Here is a 21,759-nt window from a genome sequence, read left to right as displayed (position 1 = left end):
TTTTATTTTGATTTGTAGGTTAAATCTCATGTCCTCTTTTATCTTTTTTGATTACTGAATATATACTATAGAATCAAGGCGTCGAGGTTAGGCCTTCATGGTTGGAACAGGCCGGTAACAAACTTGAGTTTTCACATTTGAGTTTTCAATTATCGTGTATTCTCAGGTATTGCATTAATCCATAATTTGAAAATCTATTACTTCCGGTTTAACTTTAGAAACTTTTTGGTTTATTATTACGGGTCTCAAGCCTAGAGAAAAGAGTTGGGTTTATAACATTAATATAGTAAAGACCCAAGGGCCCCAATTTTTGACCCGCTTAGAGCCCCGAAACTGGTTGAGCCGTCCCTGTATGCAACACCACTAGACTAACTTTCTTTCATGTTAACTCACTAAGAAACCGACGTACCCATATCCTTTGGCACGTTGCACTTGTCGACGCCATGAATTATGATTCGCATGAGGAAAGAGCTACACTTCATTGTTTTTGCGACCTAGTTTTCATATTTTGCTTTTCTTATGTTTTCCTTCTTTTGGAATTTTGTTTATCTTAATATTTCCATCATATCGTAGATGATATTTAAAAAAGAATGGATGGCTAAATTATGGATATTATAAAAGAATTATGGTGCTTTTTCTTCTTCAAAAAATAAACATCACATAATAGCTTGAAAAACCTTGAAGAGACAACCTATGCATTTTGGAACGGTCCTATTTTCTCTAAGGCTAGTCTTGGAACGGTCCGTCATTTTAGGATTGGTCTCAGAACTGTCATTTTTTTCTCTCAATCCCAAGATATACTAGCGACGAGATTCTTTTAGTCCGGTCTTTTTCGATCTTGTATTTTGGGACCGGTCTTTTTTCAGTCTAGTCTTGTCGTCTTTGCATGTGTCTTTTCAGTTCAGTTTAGAGGTTTTTTGTCCAGATTTGATGTTTGTAACGTCCCAAAAATTATGAATTAAAATTTTTCATTTTTAATTCAACCAAAACACCAATTATCTTTTACTCAAACATCCAAAGTATTTCTTAACAAATTAGTCATCAGAATACGATCCCAAAATCATCACATTGCAGAAATATGGGTGGATACGCTACGATCACATCGGACCCTTCCCTTTCGAACCGAAAGTACCAGAAACTATAAAAATAAAAAAAACGTAAGCCCTAAGTTTAGTGAGTTCCCGAAAATACCACATTATAACAGCATGTAGCTGTGTTGAGTCTGTATCAATCCCGAGTCCATAATGACTCTATATAACAACTTGTAGTTGTGTTGAGTCCCTATCAACCCTGAGTTCGTAATGACTTCGAGCCCATATAGGTCAATACATAAATCATACAAGCATATAAGCATGAGTTACAAAGACAACAAGCACGTGGCATATCAGCAAGTGTCATAAAGACAACAATCATCCTACAAACATAATCCATTGGGCCAACATTGTTGTCTTCGACCCACGAGTACAGTGAAGAGACTTACCTCAATCCCCTGGTATTTAAATAACTGCACGGGTCGTTGAACCGTATAAGCTCGCACCAACTAACAATAAATACAACCATAATTAACAATTAACCCAATAACACAAAATCTAAGTCCCAATCCATAATCCAACTCTCTAAGGATAAAAGACCATTTTACGCCTCCTATAACTGGTCCAACCTTAAATGGTCCAACCCCCAAAAGGCCCAAGGCCCAAAAGTTCAAAATGGATTCTAGGGGAGTACGCCCTGCGTACTCAAAATGTACGCCCCGCGTACCAACTGTCGAAGCACAATATACAAGACGTTGATGCGCAAACCATGAATTACGCTGAGTGTACTCCTATGTACGCCCAGTGTACCCGGTAGAGAGCCAAAAATCCCACAAAAGCTTTTAATGGTTAAGATATGGACTTCCAAACTCAAATATGACCCTAAGGAGATGTCTTAACACCCAAACTTATGCATGGCAAAAAATCACTCATCAATATGACATTTTTATGAACAAGGGACCTCACATTTAACTGTCCGATTTCTTAAGGCCTGTCTTGGAACAGTCTGATCATTTTAGGACCGGTCTCAGAACGGTTAAGGTTTTTTTTTCAGATCGGTCCTGAGTAATACTGGAGTCGAGATTTTTTTTATTCTAGTTATTTACGGTCGTGTCTTTTGGGACCGGTCTAATCTCGCTGCCTTTGCATGCATCTTTTTAGTTCGTTTTAGAGGTTTTTTGTTAAGTTTCAAAAATTTTAGGTTTTTTGGTTTTGCGTTCGAGCTGTAAAATAAATTGTGATTAACACCAAAATGATACATTAAGATTTAATAAAAATGATACACTAAAATTTAATAAAAGATTGAAGGGAAGTTTAGGCTCCATTCAATCTATGATATATATATATATATATATATATATATATATATATATATATATATATATATATATATATATATATTAAACTTGTGACAATTTTCTAAAAGTTTTCGACATTGATTATACTATCGAATTCACATGTTTTTTAATTTATTTTTTGTTATATATATATATATATATATATATATATATATATATATATATATATATATATATATATATATATATATTTGCTAAAAAAGTTCTTTACGTCCAGAATAAAGTAATCTTTTGCGAATGCCTGGAAGATTTTTTTTCATGATTTAGAAGGTTTTTTAATGATAGAAGATGAAAAGGTGTCGTTATAGTAGAGATTATGTATATATTTTGAATGCGAATAAAAAAGGCCTATCTTATACACAACATGTAGTTTCTTTGATACTCCATCCTGTATCATGAAAAAAAATGGTAAAACCTACCGTTTATTCCGCCCATGTCACATTGCAGTAGTAGTATTTCATACGTGTCAAGGTTTGAAATGCTTGCACCATGGATCTCATCTGTGGATTACCACATTTCAACCACAAGGATTTGATTATGGGGGCTAAAATGCATCATTTTAAAAAGTTGTTTCTTTTTTTTTCTGTTAACCACTAGGATTCGACAAGAAGCCTTACCTATTTTTTCCTGTTAAAATCTCGATTCATTTGAAAGTTGTAAACCAATAAGACACCACATATAAGAAGTTTTCTGATTCATAAAGTATCAAGGAAATGAAAATCACGAAAAGGTCAAAATTGGTCAAAGTAAAGATATGTAGTAGAAGACAAGAGAATATTTAAGATGTTTGATACCAATAAAACAAAAATCCTTAACAGTATTTTCAAACCATGAAACATACAGTCATTGAGATAATCTAATAGACTCTAAAAAGTTGGTTTTATAGCACCATTTTGAATAAAACTCTAGAAATTTGACAGACAGTGATGTCAATTCCCATGAACCATCGTAACCAAACTGTTTACCTGATACACAAAGTGAGAAATTTTTGTGAGAGAAAACGCCATTTACAATATAAAGAGAAAAAGCAAAACGAGAAGTCAATTCCTAAACATTATCAAAGTAAAATCAAGCTAGGCCAAAAAATTATGTATTAACTCAACTACATGACCACAAGGTCGTGTGCGTTATGCATGCCAAGACATAACTGAGCAAATTTTAATTTATTTTCAACCCAAAAAAGGCGGGACATGGACATCAATGCCCTTCTGATCTTCATCCTCATCATGAAAATAATCCTAGAAAAGCTACAACTCAAATAGCACAATTGGTCCCCATAAGGTGAAGACAATTGTGTATTAAACTTAAAATCTCAATCTCTATTAGACTTTAAAACCATTATCTAAAGGGATAGATATTTATGTATATTACCGGCAATCATGCAAAGCTTGTTTTGCTCGTTTCAGCGCGCTTCTGAATGATCTATAAAAAAAAAAAAAAAGATTAAAACCAAAACATTAAGGGATTTGATGAATCAAATTAGGCAGATAGCAAATCAACAACAGGGTATCAAGCTTAACAACATGATCATCATTGTTTTGTGACCATACTCTTTGACTTAGTTAAATACTAAACTCATATGTACCACAATTAAATCAGCAATGAACATCGAAACCATAAAAGGCTAGACTCTTTAACTTCCCCAAAGATTAAACTCCAATGGTCAAATTAAGTAGAATTGAACACGGATTTTGATTTTTCATGTCATGTAAATGAGCCTCTAAGCCCTTATCCACCTTTTCTTTTAATGTTTGTGCATCAAATTAAATTTCATGTTACAACTAATACATGGCCTTTACCAGGCTTTTGAGAGGGTTTTCTCTGATAAATGTATAAAAGCTTACAAAAAAGGATTCAAATGAAAACAATGAATAATGGTTTATAAGAATAGTGAGAATCAAGTGCTTTACCTTTCATGATTTCCCACCTCACTTGAACTAGCTGAGTGAAGACAAACTTTTGGTACCTAGTCATATGTACAAAGATAAAATCAGAGGCACAATCACAATATGAAATTAGTATGGCACATGGACAAATGAAATCTTCTCTTTTAATATTGATGATCATGAGTATAATAAAGATGATATGGAATTTCACATATAAGCATAATATCCCAGTATAACTAACGCAATTGGACAGATAGATGGAAACCAAAAAACAAGATAATAAGAACCCACCTTGCGACTCTTGATGATGCTTGTTTCCTGCTTCGTTTTGTTTGGTTTCTTGAATATATGGGGAGATACAAGACTTGGTGTATACAAAGGGGCCGCTATAAACTTTGGAGTATGGACAACACGTTGTTTAAGACATAAAGGCCTCTTATTTGGTATGTAATGCATTAAATCTTTCAAACAGTGCACAATTTCTGTCTTAATCTTGTCTTTAGGCTCCACAATCTCCCAAGACTCTCTCACATTGTACTCATTCATCATCCATACTTCTTCGAGAACATCAAATACACACAAACAACCGTTTATGGACCCCAAATGCTCTGCCCATTTGCAAGGTTGTGGGATCTCCTCAAATTTATCCTCGTTCAAATCAAAAGAAAGGATTACCGGCATCTGATAAGCTGAACCATGACAAACAACCCAATGAAGTGCGCCGCTGTGAAGGAATCCAACCCTATTAACAAAAGTGTAGTTCACATCTCCAATAACTTCCCAGACGTTGGATTTTAAACTAAACTTTAGAAAACATATATGACTACTACCTTTTCTAAACCCTAATACCACCTTGTAGTCATCTTTGGACGAATCATACCCAAAACCATAAATCATATATCCCTCCTGAGGGATTTGGGGCTCTTCCAGTTTATTCACTTCTCGGGTTTCAGGATTGATAAGTAAAAATTCGGTACGAGAGGGAGAAAGGCATACCAAACCATTTGAAGAACCGAGTAGATGACGCGTGCGACAGACAGATAAGATTTTATCAGGGTCATATATCCAATCACCACAGCGCGAAGCAGACATAGCAATTCTCCTGTTTCCAATTTTGTTCTTTTCACAATCCTGGAGATAACTGCGTTCGAGATGGGCTTCGATGAAATTAGATTCAGAGATCCAAGATTTCCATAACTTTGAAACGCTCCTGCAACGGATCAGATCCCTCACCTCTAACCTTATGAGTATTAGTTGAATCATTTCATTGGGCAACTGTGCCATTGAAACCCTAGAACTGAATGCCCGAGTTTGGAAAAGAGGGAGTGGGTTGCATCTGAGAATGCAGGCTTCTATTTATACCACATTTATTACTAGGCACTCGTAAAAGAATAAATTAAGTTTCGCAAAATTTTACCGGATATAGGGAAATTTCCTTTAGTGATGTGCCTTGTCGAAGCTTACCACATATGCTTATGGGTTTACTAAATTTGTAGATACTAACATACATACCAACTATGATCCTTCATATACAATGGAAATGGAAGGAACTACTGGAATCTAAAATAACCATAAAGACATGATCATAAGCAGGTGATGATAAAGTTAGCTACATTGAATAAGTTGATTGATAAGGCTATCAAGATATATCTAGTTAAACTTTTTGAAGAAGCAGTGGTGCCATTGTTAGTGAACTCTGAAATTACAATGTCAAACTAGCAAGGAGAAGCTTCTTGAAGAGATGTAACATTTGAACAATGAAATGTCCCAGTAGTTCTTGAGTTTAACAGTAAAAGTTAAAACAAATGACTGTCTAATTATATATTATTCTTTAGTTAGCAACGATCACTTGATTGCATCCACTACAAGACACCACTTTTTTTGTGTCAAGTTCCAGATTAACAAGTCACAATATTGGAAGGAAATCTGTTGCACAAAATCTGTATAAGACAGTAACTTAAACCATCTGTTCTTCATTAGCACAGTTTTCAAGCAGCTGTACATCTAGCTAGTTTGTTAAAGTTTCTTCCTAGATGAAGTAGAAACTCAGTTACCTTATAAACCGTGAAGAATAAAGCAGGACAATTCAAAAGCAACACTAATTGCCATCGACCTACTTCTTCTTCCTCATATTTAACAATCAAACTTAATTAATACAACCCAAAAAAATCAAACTTCAAGCACAACACAACCCTGTTGAATCAACTCTATGTTCAAAACAAACGTAATCCATATTTCCACATTACTCATTCAATAATCCAGCACTTATACGAAAATCAGAAACTATTTCATGCTCATAAACAAATCTAGAATCATTTGTACATTGTGAATAACTATTAAAAAAAAAACTTGAAATCGTAACAGATAAGTATCCAACGACAATTTCTGAGGAAGGAAAGGAGTCTTGCCGGCGACAGAAGATGAGGACCGTGACTGCGTGTTCCGATCGTTTGGATACTAAGCTATTCGCTAGACGTCCGAATCCTATGAGCTATAAACCCTGCGAAATGGGTATTTCAGGAAAAAACAAATTGGACCGAGTACATAGAAACCTTGAACACTTGTTCAGATTAAATAAAGATTACAGAAATGGTCCTTTGATATAGTCAAATTAGCAGCTGAGAGCCCAACTTTCAAAAGGTTGGTCCTCGGTTTTATTTATTTATTTTTATTTTTATTTTTTTCATTCTTCAGTCACGTTATAAAATGATTATATTACCTTTCTTAATATCAATTTTTTTTCTCATTTACAATTTTAATAAGATAAAATTATAAAGAGAAATTAAATTGTCTGAGATTATTTGTTTCTATTAGTATTCCCATACAATAAAATTATGAAATTGGTCACTATTCCACCATTCCATCTACTTTACTTTGATATCCCAATAATACCCTTGATGTGGTTATTGAAATAAAAATCAGCTAATCGACCCCATTACGTCTCCTACGCTCCAAGCCCTTCTCTTCTGATCTGGTATGCTTCAATCGCCGCCACCTAGTCTTAAATCGTCGCCACCAATCCCTGCTGCTGGTTTATTGCCCTTTATGACCTCTTTACTTTGTGCAGAAAAATGAAAGGAAGATGGATTATTTTCAATTTTCATGTGTGTGCACAAAAGAGAGAAAACATTTATCACAAAAATTGAGTCTTCAATGATATCTCTCTTCTTACTTTTCAAACTTACATAAAACTTACATTACACAAGAACTTACATAATAAATATACAATAACTTTTCTGGACATTACCACCTACTCCGTTGTAACATACACAAAAGAAAATTTACTTGGCTGAAAACCTTGATTATAACAAAAGAAATAGCTAGAGTAGATAAACAGGACAACCTCACGTGATTGTACCTTCTACTTCTTCCTTTTTATATTAAAAACCTTATAGATTATTCTAATCTTTTCCCCCTTAATCCATAATTTTCATTTGCTTCGCTCCTGACAAATTACGCATATCTTCAAACTTCTTGCTCGCCATGGATTTTGTGAGAATATCTGCCTTCTGTTCATTGCTTCCGTGTTGCTCACATACGTGACTTTTATATCTCCATTCTAGACACATCACATAAAAAATGAAACCTTGTATCTATGTGTTTTCTTCTCCCATGAACCACTGGCTTTTTTTTTATCATGTCTATGGTTGATTTGTTGTCAACATGCAACCATGGCCGGCCTTACATTATAAAAAATTAAGCAAGGGCTTAGGGCCTCCAATTGTAAAGGGCCCCGGTTTTCAAAAATCGGTGGAACCGACGACACTTCAATTTCCACAAAACGCGATCGATTTCCACAAAACACAACTTTTTTTTCTAGTGTTCTTCTTCTTCAACCCCTTCTCCATTCTTTCATTCTAGATTTTGATTGTCTGATTCGATCAATGCCTTGGTGGTAGACTAAGTACTGAAACGCAGCCAACGCCCGGTAGCCTTTTGCAGTTTTGCCTTCTTGTTTTTCTCTGATTCTTGATTTCGATCGTCATCACCATCTCTATTGGTATTGTTTAACCCTTCATAAATTTAGGTTTATTTTTATGAAATAATTATATTTCTGATTGTAGATTCTACTTTTTAATCCTTTTTTGTTATTAGAACTTTTTTTAGTGTACTCTAGATTGGTCATTGGTGTAGGACGACCATCAACACACTCCTTCTTCTCCCTCTTATTTACTGGTTGTTCTTGGCATCATTCTGATAGAGGATTTAAGGTACCTAATTAGTCACTATCTTGTACTAATTTTTTTCCGAATATAGCAGCTATGTGCTTGTCCTAAGTTCACCAATCACCATTACAGGTGTGTATAATCTATGTTAAATTGTCAATATGTGTGTTGAATCTATATATATATATATATATGTGTGTGTGTGTGTGTGTGTGTCATTGTGTGCTCTGTTGGCTTTGAAGCATCAACCAAGAAGAGGGAAACCAACCAAGTTCAAAATTTGTTAAGGATTTTGATTCATAAGAAACCTAATTTAGATTTTTATTTTGATTTGTAGGTTAAATCTCATGTCCTCTTTTATCTTTTTTGATTACTGAATATATACTATAGAATCAAGGCGTCGAGGTTAGGCCTTCATGGTTGGAACAGGCCGGTAACAAACTTGAGTTTTCACATTTGAGTTTTCAATTATCGTGTATTCTCAGGTATTGCATTAATCCATAATTTGAAAATCTATTACTTCCGGTTTAACTTTAGAAACTTTTTGGTTTATTATTACGGGTCTCAAGCCTATAGAAAAGAGTTGGGTTTATAACATTAATATAGTAAAGACCCAAGGGCCCCAATTTTTGACCCGCTTAGAGCCCCGAAACTGGTTGAGCCGTCCCTGTATGCAACACCACTAGACTAACTTTCTTTCATGTTAACTCACTAAGAAACCGACGTACCCATATCCTTTGGCACGTTGCACTTGTCGACGCCATGAATTATGATTCGCATGAGGAAAGAGCTACACTTCATTGTTTTTGCGACCTAGTTTTCATATTTTGCTTTTCTTATGTTTTCCTTCTTTTGGAATTTTGTTTATCTTAATATTTCCATCATATCGTAGATGATATTTAAAAAAGAATGGATGGCTAAATTATGGATATTATAAAAGAATTATGGTGCTTTTTCTTCTTCAAAAAATAAACATCACATAATAGCTTGAAAAACCTTGAAGAGACAACCTATGCATTTTGGAACGGTCCTATTTTCTCTAAGGCTAGTCTTGGAACGGTCCGTCATTTTAGGATTGGTCTCAGAACTGTCATTTTTTTCTCTCAATCCCAAGATATACTAGCGACGAGATTCTTTTAGTCCGGTCTTTTTCGATCTTGTATTTTGGGACCGGTCTTTTTTCAGTCTAGTCTTGTCGTCTTTGCATGTGTCTTTTCAGTTCAGTTTAGAGGTTTTTTGTCCAGATTTGATGTTTGTAACGTCCCAAAAATTATGAATTAAAATTTTTCATTTTTAATTCAACCAAAACACCAATTATCTTTTACTCAAACATCCAAAGTATTTCTTAACAAATTAGTCATCAGAATACGATCCCAAAATCATCACATTGCAGAAATATGGGTGGATACGCTACGATCACATCGGACCCTTCCCTTTCGAACCGAAAGTACCAGAAACTATAAAAATAAAAAAAACGTAAGCCCTAAGTTTAGTGAGTTCCCGAAAATACCACATTATAACAGCATGTAGCTGTGTTGAGTCTGTATCAATCCCGAGTCCATAATGACTCTATATAACAACTTGTAGTTGTGTTGAGTCCCTATCAACCCTGAGTTCGTAATGACTTCGAGCCCATATAGGTCAATACATAAATCATACAAGCATATAAGCATGAGTTACAAAGACAACAAGCACGTGGCATATCAGCAAGTGTCATAAAGACAACAATCATCCTACAAACATAATCCATTGGGCCAACATTGTTGTCATCGACCCACGAGTACAGTGAAGAGACTTACCTCAATCCCCTGGTATTTAAATAACTGCACGGGTCGTTGAACCGTATAAGCTCGCACCAACTAACAATAAATACAACCATAATTAACAATTAACCCAATAACACAAAATCTAAGTCCCAATCCATAATCCAACTCTCTAAGGATAAAAGACCATTTTACGCCTCCTATAACTGGTCCAACCTTAAATGGTCCAACCCCCAAAAGGCCCAAGGCCCAAAAGTTCAAAATGGATTCTAGGGGAGTACGCCCTGCGTACTCAAAATGTACGCCCCGCGTACCAACTGTCGAAGCACAATATACAAGACGTTGATGCGCAAACCATGAATTACGCTGAGTGTACTCCTATGTACGCCCAGTGTACCCGGTAGAGAGCCAAAAATCCCACAAAAGCTTTTAATGGTTAAGATATGGACTTCCAAACTCAAATATGACCCTAAGGAGATGTCTTAACACCCAAACTTATGCATGGCAAAAAATCACTCATCAATATGACATTTTTATGAACAAGGGACCTCACATTTAACTGTCCGATTTCTTAAGGCCTGTCTTGGAACAGTCTGATCATTTTAGGACCGGTCTCAGAACGGTTAAGGTTTTTTTTTCAGATCGGTCCTGAGTAATACTGGAGTCGAGATTTTTTTTATTCTAGTTATTTACGGTCGTGTCTTTTGGGACCGGTCTAATCTCGCTGCCTTTGCATGCATCTTTTTAGTTCGTTTTAGAGGTTTTTTGTTAAGTTTCAAAAATTTTAGGTTTTTTGGTTTTGCGTTCGAGCTGTAAAATAAATTGTGATTAACACCAAAATGATACATTAAGATTTAATAAAAATGATACACTAAAATTTAATAAAAGATTGAAGGGAAGTTTAGGCTCCATTCAATCTATGATATATATATATATATATATATATATATATATATATATATATATATATATATATATATATATATATTAAACTTGTGACAATTTTCTAAAAGTTTTCGACATTGATTATACTATCGAATTCACGTGTTTTTTAATTTATTTTTTGTTATATATATATATATATATATATATATATATATATATATATATATATATATATATATATATATATATATATTTGCTAAAAAAGTTCTTTACGTCCAGAATAAAGTAATCTTTTGCGAATGCCTGGAAGATTTTTTTTCATGATTTAGAAGGTTTTTTAATGATAGAAGATGAAAAGGTGTCGTTATAGTAGAGATTATGTATATATTTTGAATGCGAATAAAAAAGGCCTATCTTATACACAACATGTAGTTTCTTTGATACTCCATCCTGTATCATGAAAAAAAATGGTAAAACCTACCGTTTATTCCGCCCATGTCACATTGCAGTAGTAGTATTTCATACGTGTCAAGGTTTGAAATGCTTGCACCATGGATCTCATCTGTGGATTACCACATTTCAACCACAAGGATTTGATTATGGGGGCTAAAATGCATCATTTTAAAAAGTTGTTTCTTTTTTTTTTCTGTTAACCACTAGGATTCGACAAGAAGCCTTACCTATTTTTTCCTGTTAAAATCTCGATTCATTTGAAAGTTGTAAACCAATAAGACACCACATATAAGAAGTTTTCTGATTCATAAAGTATCAAGGAAATGAAAATCACGAAAAGGTCAAAATTGGTCAAAGTAAAGATATGTAGTAGAAGACAAGAGAATATTTAAGATGTTTGATACCAATAAAACAAAAATCCTTAACAGTATTTTCAAACCATGAAACATACAGTCATTGAGATAATCTAATAGACTCTAAAAAGTTGGTTTTATAGCACCATTTTGAATAAAACTCTAGAAATTTGACAGACAGTGATGTCAATTCCCATGAACCATCGTAACCAAACTGTTTACCTGATACACAAAGTGAGAAATTTTTGTGAGAGAAAACGCCATTTACAATATAAAGAGAAAAAGCAAAACGAGAAGTCAATTCCTAAACATTATCAAAGTAAAATCAAGCTAGGCCAAAAAATTATGTATTAACTCAACTACATGACCACAAGGTCGTGTGCGTTATGCATGCCAAGACATAACTGAGCAAATTTTAATTTATTTTCAACCCAAAAAAGGCGGGACATGGACATCAATGCCCTTCTGATCTTCATCCTCATCATGAAAATAATCCTAGAAAAGCTACAACTCAAATAGCACAATTGGTCCCCATAAGGTGAAGACAATTGTGTATTAAACTTAAAATCTCAATCTCTATTAGACTTTAAAACCATTATCTAAAGGGATAGATATTTATGTATATTACCGGCAATCATGCAAAGCTTGTTTTGCTCGTTTCAGCGCGCTTCTGAATGATCTATAAAAAAAAAAAAAAGATTAAAACCAAAACATTAAGGGATTTGATGAATCAAATTAGGCAGATAGCAAATCAACAACAGGGTATCAAGCTTAACAACATGATCATCATTGTTTTGTGACCATACTCTTTGACTTAGTTAAATACTAAACTCATATGTACCACAATTAAATCAGCAATGAACATCGAAACCATAAAAGGCTAGACTCTTTAACTTCCCCAAAGATTAAACTCCAATGGTCAAATTAAGTAGAATTGAACACGGATTTTGATTTTTCATGTCATGTAAATGAGCCTCTAAGCCCTTATCCACCTTTTCTTTTAATGTTTGTGCATCAAATTAAATTTCATGTTACAACTAATACATGGCCTTTACCAGGCTTTTGAGAGGGTTTTCTCTGATAAATGTATAAAAGCTTACAAAAAAGGATTCAAATGAAAACAATGAATAATGGTTTATAAGAATAGTGAGAATCAAGTGCTTTACCTTTCATGATTTCCCACCTCACTTGAACTAGCTGAGTGAAGACAAACTTTTGGTACCTAGTCATATGTACAAAGATAAAATCAGAGGCACAATCACAATATGAAATTAGTATGGCACATGGACAAATGAAATCTTCTCTTTTAATATTGATGATCATGAGTATAATAAAGATGATATGGAATTTCACATATAAGCATAATATCCCAGTATAACTAACGCAATTGGACAGATAGATGGAAACCAAAAAACAAGATAATAAGAACCCACCTTGCGACTCTTGATGATGCTTGTTTCCTGCTTCGTTTTGTTTGGTTTCTTGAATATATGGGGAGATACAAGACTTGGTGTATACAAAGGGGCCGCTATAAACTTTGGAGTATGGACAACACGTTGTTTAAGACATAAAGGCCTCTTATTTGGTATGTAATGCATTAAATCTTTCAAACAGTGCACAATTTCTGTCTTAATCTTGTCTTTAGGCTCCACAATCTCCCAAGACTCTCTCACATTGTACTCATTCATCATCCATACTTCTTCGAGAACATCAAATACACACAAACAACCGTTTATGGACCCCAAATGCTCTGCCCATTTGCAAGGTTGTGGGATCTCCTCAAATTTATCCTCGTTCAAATCAAAAGAAAGGATTACCGGCATCTGATAAGCTGAACCATGACAAACAACCCAATGAAGTGCGCCGCTGTGAAGGAATCCAACCCTATTAACAAAAGTGTAGTTCACATCTCCAATAACTTCCCAGACGTTGGATTTTAAACTAAACTTTAGAAAACATATATGACTACTACCTTTTCTAAACCCTAATACCACCTTGTAGTCATCTTTGGACGAATCATACCCAAAACCATAAATCATATATCCCTCCTGAGGGATTTGGGGCTCTTCCAGTTTATTCACTTCTCGGGTTTCAGGATTGATAAGTAAAAATTCGGTACGAGAGGGAGAAAGGCATACCAAACCATTTGAAGAACCGAGTAGATGACGCGTGCGACAGACAGATAAGATTTTATCAGGGTCATATATCCAATCACCACAGCGCGAAGCAGACATAGCAATTCTCCTGTTTCCAATTTTGTTCTTTTCACAATCCTGGAGATAACTGCGTTCGAGATGGGCTTCGATGAAATTAGATTCAGAGATCCAAGATTTCCATAACTTTGAAACGCTCCTGCAACGGATCAGATCCCTCACCTCTAACCTTATGAGTATTAGTTGAATCATTTCATTGGGCAACTGTGCCATTGAAACCCTAGAACTGAATGCCCGAGTTTGGAAAAGAGGGAGTGGGTTGCATCTGAGAATGCAGGCTTCTATTTATACCACATTTATTACTAGGCACTCGTAAAAGAATAAATTAAGTTTCGCAAAATTTTACCGGATATAGGGAAATTTCCTTTAGTGATGTGCCTTGTCGAAGCTTACCACATATGCTTATGGGTTTACTAAATTTGTAGATACTAACATACATACCAACTATGATCCTTCATATACAATGGAAATGGAAGGAACTACTGGAATCTAAAATAACCATAAAGACATGATCATAAGCAGGTGATGATAAAGTTAGCTACATTGAATAAGTTGATTGATAAGGCTATCAAGATATATCTAGTTAAACTTTTTGAAGAAGCAGTGGTGCCATTGTTAGTGAACTCTGAAATTACAATGTCAAACTAGCAAGGAGAAGCTTCTTGAAGAGATGTAACATTTGAACAATGAAATGTCCCAGTAGTTCTTGAGTTTAACAGTAAAAGTTAAAACAAATGACTGTCTAATTATATATTATTCTTTAGTTAGCAACGATCACTTGATTGCATCCACTACAAGACACCACTTTTTTTGTGTCAAGTTCCAGATTAACAAGTCACAATATTGGAAGGAAATCTGTTGCACAAAATCTGTATAAGACAGTAACTTAAACCATCTGTTCTTCATTAGCACAGTTTTCAAGCAGCTGTACATCTAGCTAGTTTGTTAAAGTTTCTTCCTAGATGAAGTAGAAACTCAGTTACCTTATAAACCGTGAAGAATAAAGCAGGACAATTCAAAAGCAACACTAATTGCCATCGACCTACTTCTTCTTCCTCATATTTAACAATCAAACTTAATTAATACAACCCAAAAAAATCAAACTTCAAGCACAACACAACCCTGTTGAATCAACTCTATGTTCAAAACAAACGTAATCCATATTTCCACATTACTCATTCAATAATCCAGCACTTATACGAAAATCAGAAACTATTTCATGCTCATAAGCAAATCTAGAATCATTTGTACATTGTGAATAACTATTAAAAAAAAACTTGAAATCGTAACAGATAAGTATCCAACGACAATTTCTGAGGAAGGAAAGGAGTCTTGCCGGCGACAGAAGATGAGGACTGTGACTGCGTGTTCCGATCGTTTGGATACTAAGCTATTCGCTAGACGTCCGAATCCTATGAGCTATAAACCCTGCGAAATGGGTATTTCAGGAAAAAACAAATTGGACCGAGTACATAGAAACCTTGAACACTTGTTCAGATTAAATAATTTTTAGATTACAGAAATGATCCTTTGATTTAGTCAAATTCGCAGTTGGGATTCCAACTTTCAAAAGGTTGGTCCTCAGTTTTATTTATTTATTTTTTGTTTTTTTATTTTTATTTTTACTTTTTTTGCATTCTGCAGTCACATTATAAAATGATTATATTTCCTTTCTTAATATCATTTTTATTTTCTTTTTTTTACTCATTTACAATTTTAATACAATAAATTTATAAAGAGAAATTAAATTGTCTGATATTATTTGTTCCTATTAGTATTCATATACATTGAAATTATGAAATTGGTCACTATTCCACCATTCCATCTAATTTACTTTGATATCCCTATAATACCCTTTGATGTGGTAATTGAAAAAAAAAATCAGGTAATCGACCCCATTACGTCTCTACGCTCCAAGCCCTTCTCTTCTGATCTAGTATGCTTCAATCACCGCCACCTAGTCTTCAATCGTCGCCACCAATCCCTGCTGCTGGTTTATTTACCTTTATGAACTCTTTACTTTGTGCAGAAAAATGAAAGGAAGATGGAGTATTTTCTATTTTCATGTGTGTGCATAAAACAGAGAAAACATTTACCACAAAAATTGAGTCTTCAATGATGTCACTCTTCTTACTTTTCAAACTTACATAAAACTTACATTACACAAGAACTTACATAATAAATATACAATATAACTTTTCTGGACATTACCTGTTGAACACGACTCTTTTATATGGGAAACAACAAGACTTTTATTAAGACACTTAAGAAGACCTTACACTTTGTGAGACTACTACACACTTTTCTCTCTTTGAGGCTTTCTTGGATGGTTTGGAGAAAATGAGCTCCATACCTATTTATAGGCCTCTTAGGAAGGTTCTAGATACTAGCATACACTTACTACATACTAGATAACTCTAGAACTATCTAACATACTCTACATGCTTCCATATGTTTCTAGAACGTTCTACCATGTTCTGGAGAGGTCTAGGTTGCTCCAGTGTCTTCTAGAATGATCCATATCCTTCCAGGGTCTTCCATGTCGTTCTAGAGTATTCTAGACTCTTCCGGTATATTCCAGAGTCTTCCATAGTCTTCCATAATGTTCTAGAATCTTCTAGAGCATTCTAGAACTAGCTAAAGTCTTCTAAATAATATTTGTTCTATTGGGCTAGTGATGATCATTAACACTCCCCCTCAGCACTAGCCTCCATTCTTCGTACCATGTTAAGCTGACAGCGAAAAGCTTCACATTTTCCAGTACTCAGCCCTTTGGTGAACAAGTCTGCTATTTGGTCATCGGTCTTGATCTGCCGCATCTCAATTTCTTCCATCAAGACTTTCTCTCTGATAAAGTGATAATGCACTTCCACATGCTTTGTTCTAGCATGAAATACTGGATTTTCTGCCAGCCGTATTGCAGATTGGTTGTCACAGTGAAGTGGTACTGCATAGTCAATTTTTTGATGTAAGTCCTCCATTAGGAGTACCAACCATGTACTTTCTTGAGCTGCTACGGCCGCTGCTTTGTACTCCGCTTCCGTGGTTGACAATGATACTGTTGGTTGTCTTTTACTACACCATGATATTGGTCCCGACCCAAGCTTGAACACATACCCAGTGGTTGATCTTCGAGTATCATGGTCTCCTGCATAGTCAGCATCACAATATCCAACCAACTTGCAGTCTTCTCCTCTTTTATACAAGAGACCATAGTCAATTGTACCTTTGACATATCTCAAGATCCGTCGGGCAGCATCCAAATGAGGTTTCTTCGGATTTTGCATGTATCGACTCATAACTCCAACAACATAAGCAATGTCAGGCCGAGATAAAGTTAGGTAGATAAGACTACCTACTAGTTGTCGATACATCGTTCCATCGTCCAACTCTTTTCCTTCATGAGCACATATCTTGTCATTTTGCTCTATTGGTGTTGATACTGGCTTACACTCCAACATGCCAAACTTTTGAAGTATATCTCTTGTATACTTTTGTTGGCAGAGGAACAACCCTTCCTTTGTACGATCAACTTCTAGCCCCAAGAAGTGTTTAAGCTCCCCCAACTCTTTCATTTGGAATCGCACCGATAGATTTTCTCTTGTTTGATGGATTTCTCTTTCGTCATCCCCGGTGATGATCAAGTCATCCACATAAACCAACACAATTGCCAACTTCCCTCCTTTTTCTTTGACGAACAGGCTTGAGTCTGCATGTGCAACTGAATAACCACTTTGGGTAAGAAATTCAGCAATCTTACCATACCAGGCTCTTGGTGCTTGCTTCAATCCGTAAAGAGCTTTTCTCAGCTTGCACACATGAGTGGGATTAACTGCATCCTCAAATCCCTTTGGTTGGTTCATGTAGATCTCCCGATCTAATTCTCCATGCAAGAAAGCATTCTTCACATCCATCTGCCATAATTTCCAGTCTTTACTAGCCGCAAGAGCTAGCAGCACCCGTACAGTAGTTATCTTCACCACTGGACTAAATGTTTCATCATAGTCCAGTCCATATTGTTGTGAGAACCCTCGAGCCACCAAACGAGCCTTGTATCTTTCAATTGATCCATTTGTGCGTCGTTTTAATTTATAAACCCACTTGCAGGAAATGGGTTTTATATCTCTTGGTCTTGGTACCAGTTCCCACGTTTGATTCTGCTTTAAGGCTGTAACTTCTTCTTCCATTGCCTTCTTCCAAGCTTTATTCTTAACTGCTTCTTCATATGTCTCCGGCTCTTTAACACCGTCTTCTAAAATGGCCGCGTTAGCATACTTGGGATTAGGCTTTCGGATTCTTTCCGTCCTTCGAAGTTGTGGAGGCGGCGGCTCCCTTTCACCGGCATCACTTGTTTGAGTTACTTCTTTCTCAATGACATCAATGTCGCTCGGATCTTCAGGTGTATCAACACTTGACCAAATATGTGCAGTTTGCTCCCCCATCTTTTGTTATAAAATTTCTTCAATATTTTCCGAGTCTGGTAATACTTTCTTCTCTGAGGACCACCATGAAGATGCTTCATCAAACACTACATCTCTTGAAGTGTAGCATCTTCCACTTGTTGGATCACAACATCTCCACCCTTTTCTTTGATTGTCGTATCCAACAAATATACACCTGACTGCTTTCTTGTCAAACTTGCTACGTAAATGACTAGGCACAAATACGTAGCAAACGCAGCCAAATACTCGGAAGTAGCTAACAGTAGGTTTCATGTTCCATAGTGTCTCAAATTGTGAGATGAAACCTAACCTTGGTTGGGGAAGTTTATTGATCACATGGGTAGCAGTTTGCATTGCTTCAGCCCAAAATCTTCCTGGGACATTCTTCGCGTGTAGCATGCTTCGACAAATTTCTGCAAGGTACCGATTCTTTCTCTCAGCTACACCATTTTGTTGAGGTGTGTTGGCACATGTGAATTGATGACGTATACCACATTCTTGCAGATAGCGATTGAATTCTTCCGAGGTGTATTCTCCTCCATTGTCTGAGTATAGACACCGAATCTTCTTTCTCACTTCTCCTTCGACCGTTGTCTTGAATTCTAGAAACTTTGAGAATGTTTCGGATTTTTCTTTCATGAAGAAAACCCACACATATCTCGAATAATCATCAATGAACGTCACCATGTGCCGCATCCCGCTAACTGATGTCTGCTTGACTGGACCGAACACATCTGAGTGAATTAACTCTAGTGGCTTCTTTGCTCTAAAATTTGACTCCTTGTATGGTAATTGATGAGCTTTACCATACTGACATCCAGCACAAACAACATCTGTTTTAACTTCAAGTTGAGGTAAGCCATTGAGCATGGATTTCTCCATTATTACCTTCAACTTGTGATAACCAACATGTCCCAGCCATGCATGCCATAGATCTGTTGTCTCGTTCTTACGAGTCTTGTCTACATAGGCAGACTCTGCGGAGAGCACATAGACGGACTCCACTCTCCGTCCTTCCATCGTTAGCTTTTCTGATATTTTAAGATCTCGATAGACCTTCACATCTTGTGGGCCAAACAAGACGTAGTTGACTGATGATGTTAGTTGCGATACCGACAACAAGTTCTTCCTCATACCTGGCACGTGATACACATTATGTAGTGACACCATGTCAGATTTATTACCAGGCATGATCGTCGTTTTTCCAATCTGAGAAATTGGAATTCGTGCATTGTTGGCTGTAAGTACCATGCGACTTCCTTTGTACTCCTTCACGTCTTGTAGTTTGTTCTGATCGCCAGTCATGTGATTGGAGCATCCTGAATCAATGATCCAGTCATTCTCATAGTTGATACGCTCTCCCATCATTGTCATGAGTGCCAACTCGTTTTCTTCTATGGTACATAATGCCTCAGCATCCCATTCATCCTCTATTTCCTTTTTGGAAGTTACAACATTACTTTCAACAGACTTTTTCTTTGACCAACAATCCTTGGACATGTGGCCCCACTTTCCACAGTTGTTGCAGTTGCCTTCGAACCTCCTCCCCCGAGAACTCTTATTGTCGGTCTTTTGAGATCTCCATGGTTGTGAGGTTCCTGGTTGACTCTTCCCTTTGTCAGAATTTTTGTATCCTTCTTTAGAAGGTGGCTTGAAATTCCTCCGACTTTTACTTGTGTAGAGTGCTTCTTCTTCACTATTCAGCGTGATGCCTCCCATTTGCTTAGCCATAGCTTCTTGGCTGGCCAGCAAATTCTCAAACCCTACAAGTGATGGTTGAACGGGCCATCCTTGTACAGCAGTAATGAAGCTTCTATATTCTGGCCTCAGTCCATGGATGATGATCCTTTTCATTCGAGCTTCTGCAATGACGGATTGCGGATCTAGTTCAGTAATCTCCCGACATATCGACTTGACCTTGTGGAAATATTGAGCAATCGTCATGTCATGTTATGAGATTGATAATAGCTCGTTCTCCAAAAGTTGTAGTCTCGTATCATTCTTCTTTGAGAAAAGCATCACAAACGTGTCCCAAGCTTCTTTTGGGGTGTTCTCGTCCCGAATATGCTCCAACATCTCTTCTTCGATTGTGGTCTTCAAGGCAAACATTGCTTTGCCTGCTTTGATTTTCCATTTGCGCAAGGCGCCATTAACGTCTTCCTCTGGTGGCGTAGTTTCGCTTCCACCAACGACCTCCCATAGATCGTGTCCTTGTAAGTAGGACTTCATACATGTTTCCCAAGTTTTATAGTTGTTGTTGTTGAGTTTCTTGATTCCTCCGACGACTTGGAGATCACCCATCGTGTTGGCAGTACCTCAGTAATACCAAACAAGCTAGTTTCGATACTAAACTTGCAGAGTTACAAACTCCTCACGATACAACGAGAATCACTCGTTCTCACTATCAAGAAACCAGGCTCTGATACCAGATTGTTGAACACGACTCTTTTATATGGGAAACAACAAGACTTTTATTAAGACACTTAAGAAGACATTACACTTTGTGAGACTACTACACACTTTTCTCTCTTTGAGGCTTTCTTGGATGGTTTGGAGAAAATGAGCTCCATACCTATTTATAGGCCTCTTAGGAAGGTTCTAGATACTAGCATACACTTACTACATACTAGATAACTCTAGAACTATCTAACATACTCTACATGCTTCCATATGTTTCTAGAACGTTCTACCATGTTCTGGAGAGGTCTAGGTTGCTCCAGTGTCTTCTAGAATGATCCATATCCTTCCAGGGTCTTCCATGTCGTTCTAGAGTATTCTAGACTCTTCCGGTATATTCCAGAGTCTTCCATTGTCTTCCATAATGTTCTAGAATCTTCTAGAGCATTCTAGAACAAGCTAAAGTCTTCTAAATAATATTTGTTCTATTGGGCTAGTGATGATCATTAACATTACCACCTACTCCGTTATAACATACAAAAAAGGAAATTTACTTGGTTGACAACCTTGATTATAACAAAATAAATAGCTAACGACAACCTCACATGATTGTACCTTCTACTTCTTCCTTTTTATATTAAAAACCTTATGGATTATTCTAATCTTTTACCCCTTAATCCATAATTTTTATTTGCTTCGCTCCTGACAAATTACGCATATCTTCAAACTTCTTGCTTGCCATGGATTTTGTGACAATATCTGTCTTCTGTTCCTTGCTTCCATGCTGCTCACATACGTGACTTTTATATCTC

At 36.1% G+C, this 21,759-nt stretch overlaps 2 long non-coding RNA genes across 2 annotated transcripts; both read right to left on the bottom strand.

Moving 5' to 3' along the window:
* Window positions 1-3,756: 3,756 nt before the first annotated feature.
* On the bottom strand, window positions 3,757-4,698 carry LOC145069945 (uncharacterized). The gene is made up of 3 exons (XR_013689746.1): window positions 4,567-4,698; window positions 4,300-4,355; window positions 3,757-3,811 (listed from the first exon to the last, which is right to left on the bottom strand). It is a non-coding gene; the product is annotated as an uncharacterized LOC145069945 (long non-coding RNA).
* A 7,821-nt stretch (window positions 4,699-12,519) lies between these two features.
* LOC145069938 (uncharacterized) lies at window positions 12,520-13,460 on the bottom strand. Its single transcript, XR_013689740.1, has 3 exons — window positions 13,329-13,460; window positions 13,062-13,117; window positions 12,520-12,574 (listed from the first exon to the last, which is right to left on the bottom strand). It is a non-coding gene; the product is annotated as an uncharacterized LOC145069938 (long non-coding RNA).
* Between the last annotated feature and the right edge of the window lie 8,299 nt (window positions 13,461-21,759).

Source organism: Lactuca serriola, chromosome 1, assembly GCF_051521515.1.
Source record: "Lactuca serriola cultivar US96UC23 chromosome 1, Lser_US96UC23_V15, whole genome shotgun sequence".
Taxonomy (NCBI): domain Eukaryota; kingdom Viridiplantae; phylum Streptophyta; class Magnoliopsida; order Asterales; family Asteraceae; genus Lactuca; species Lactuca serriola.
This window is presented reverse-complemented; position numbering and strand designations above follow the sequence as displayed.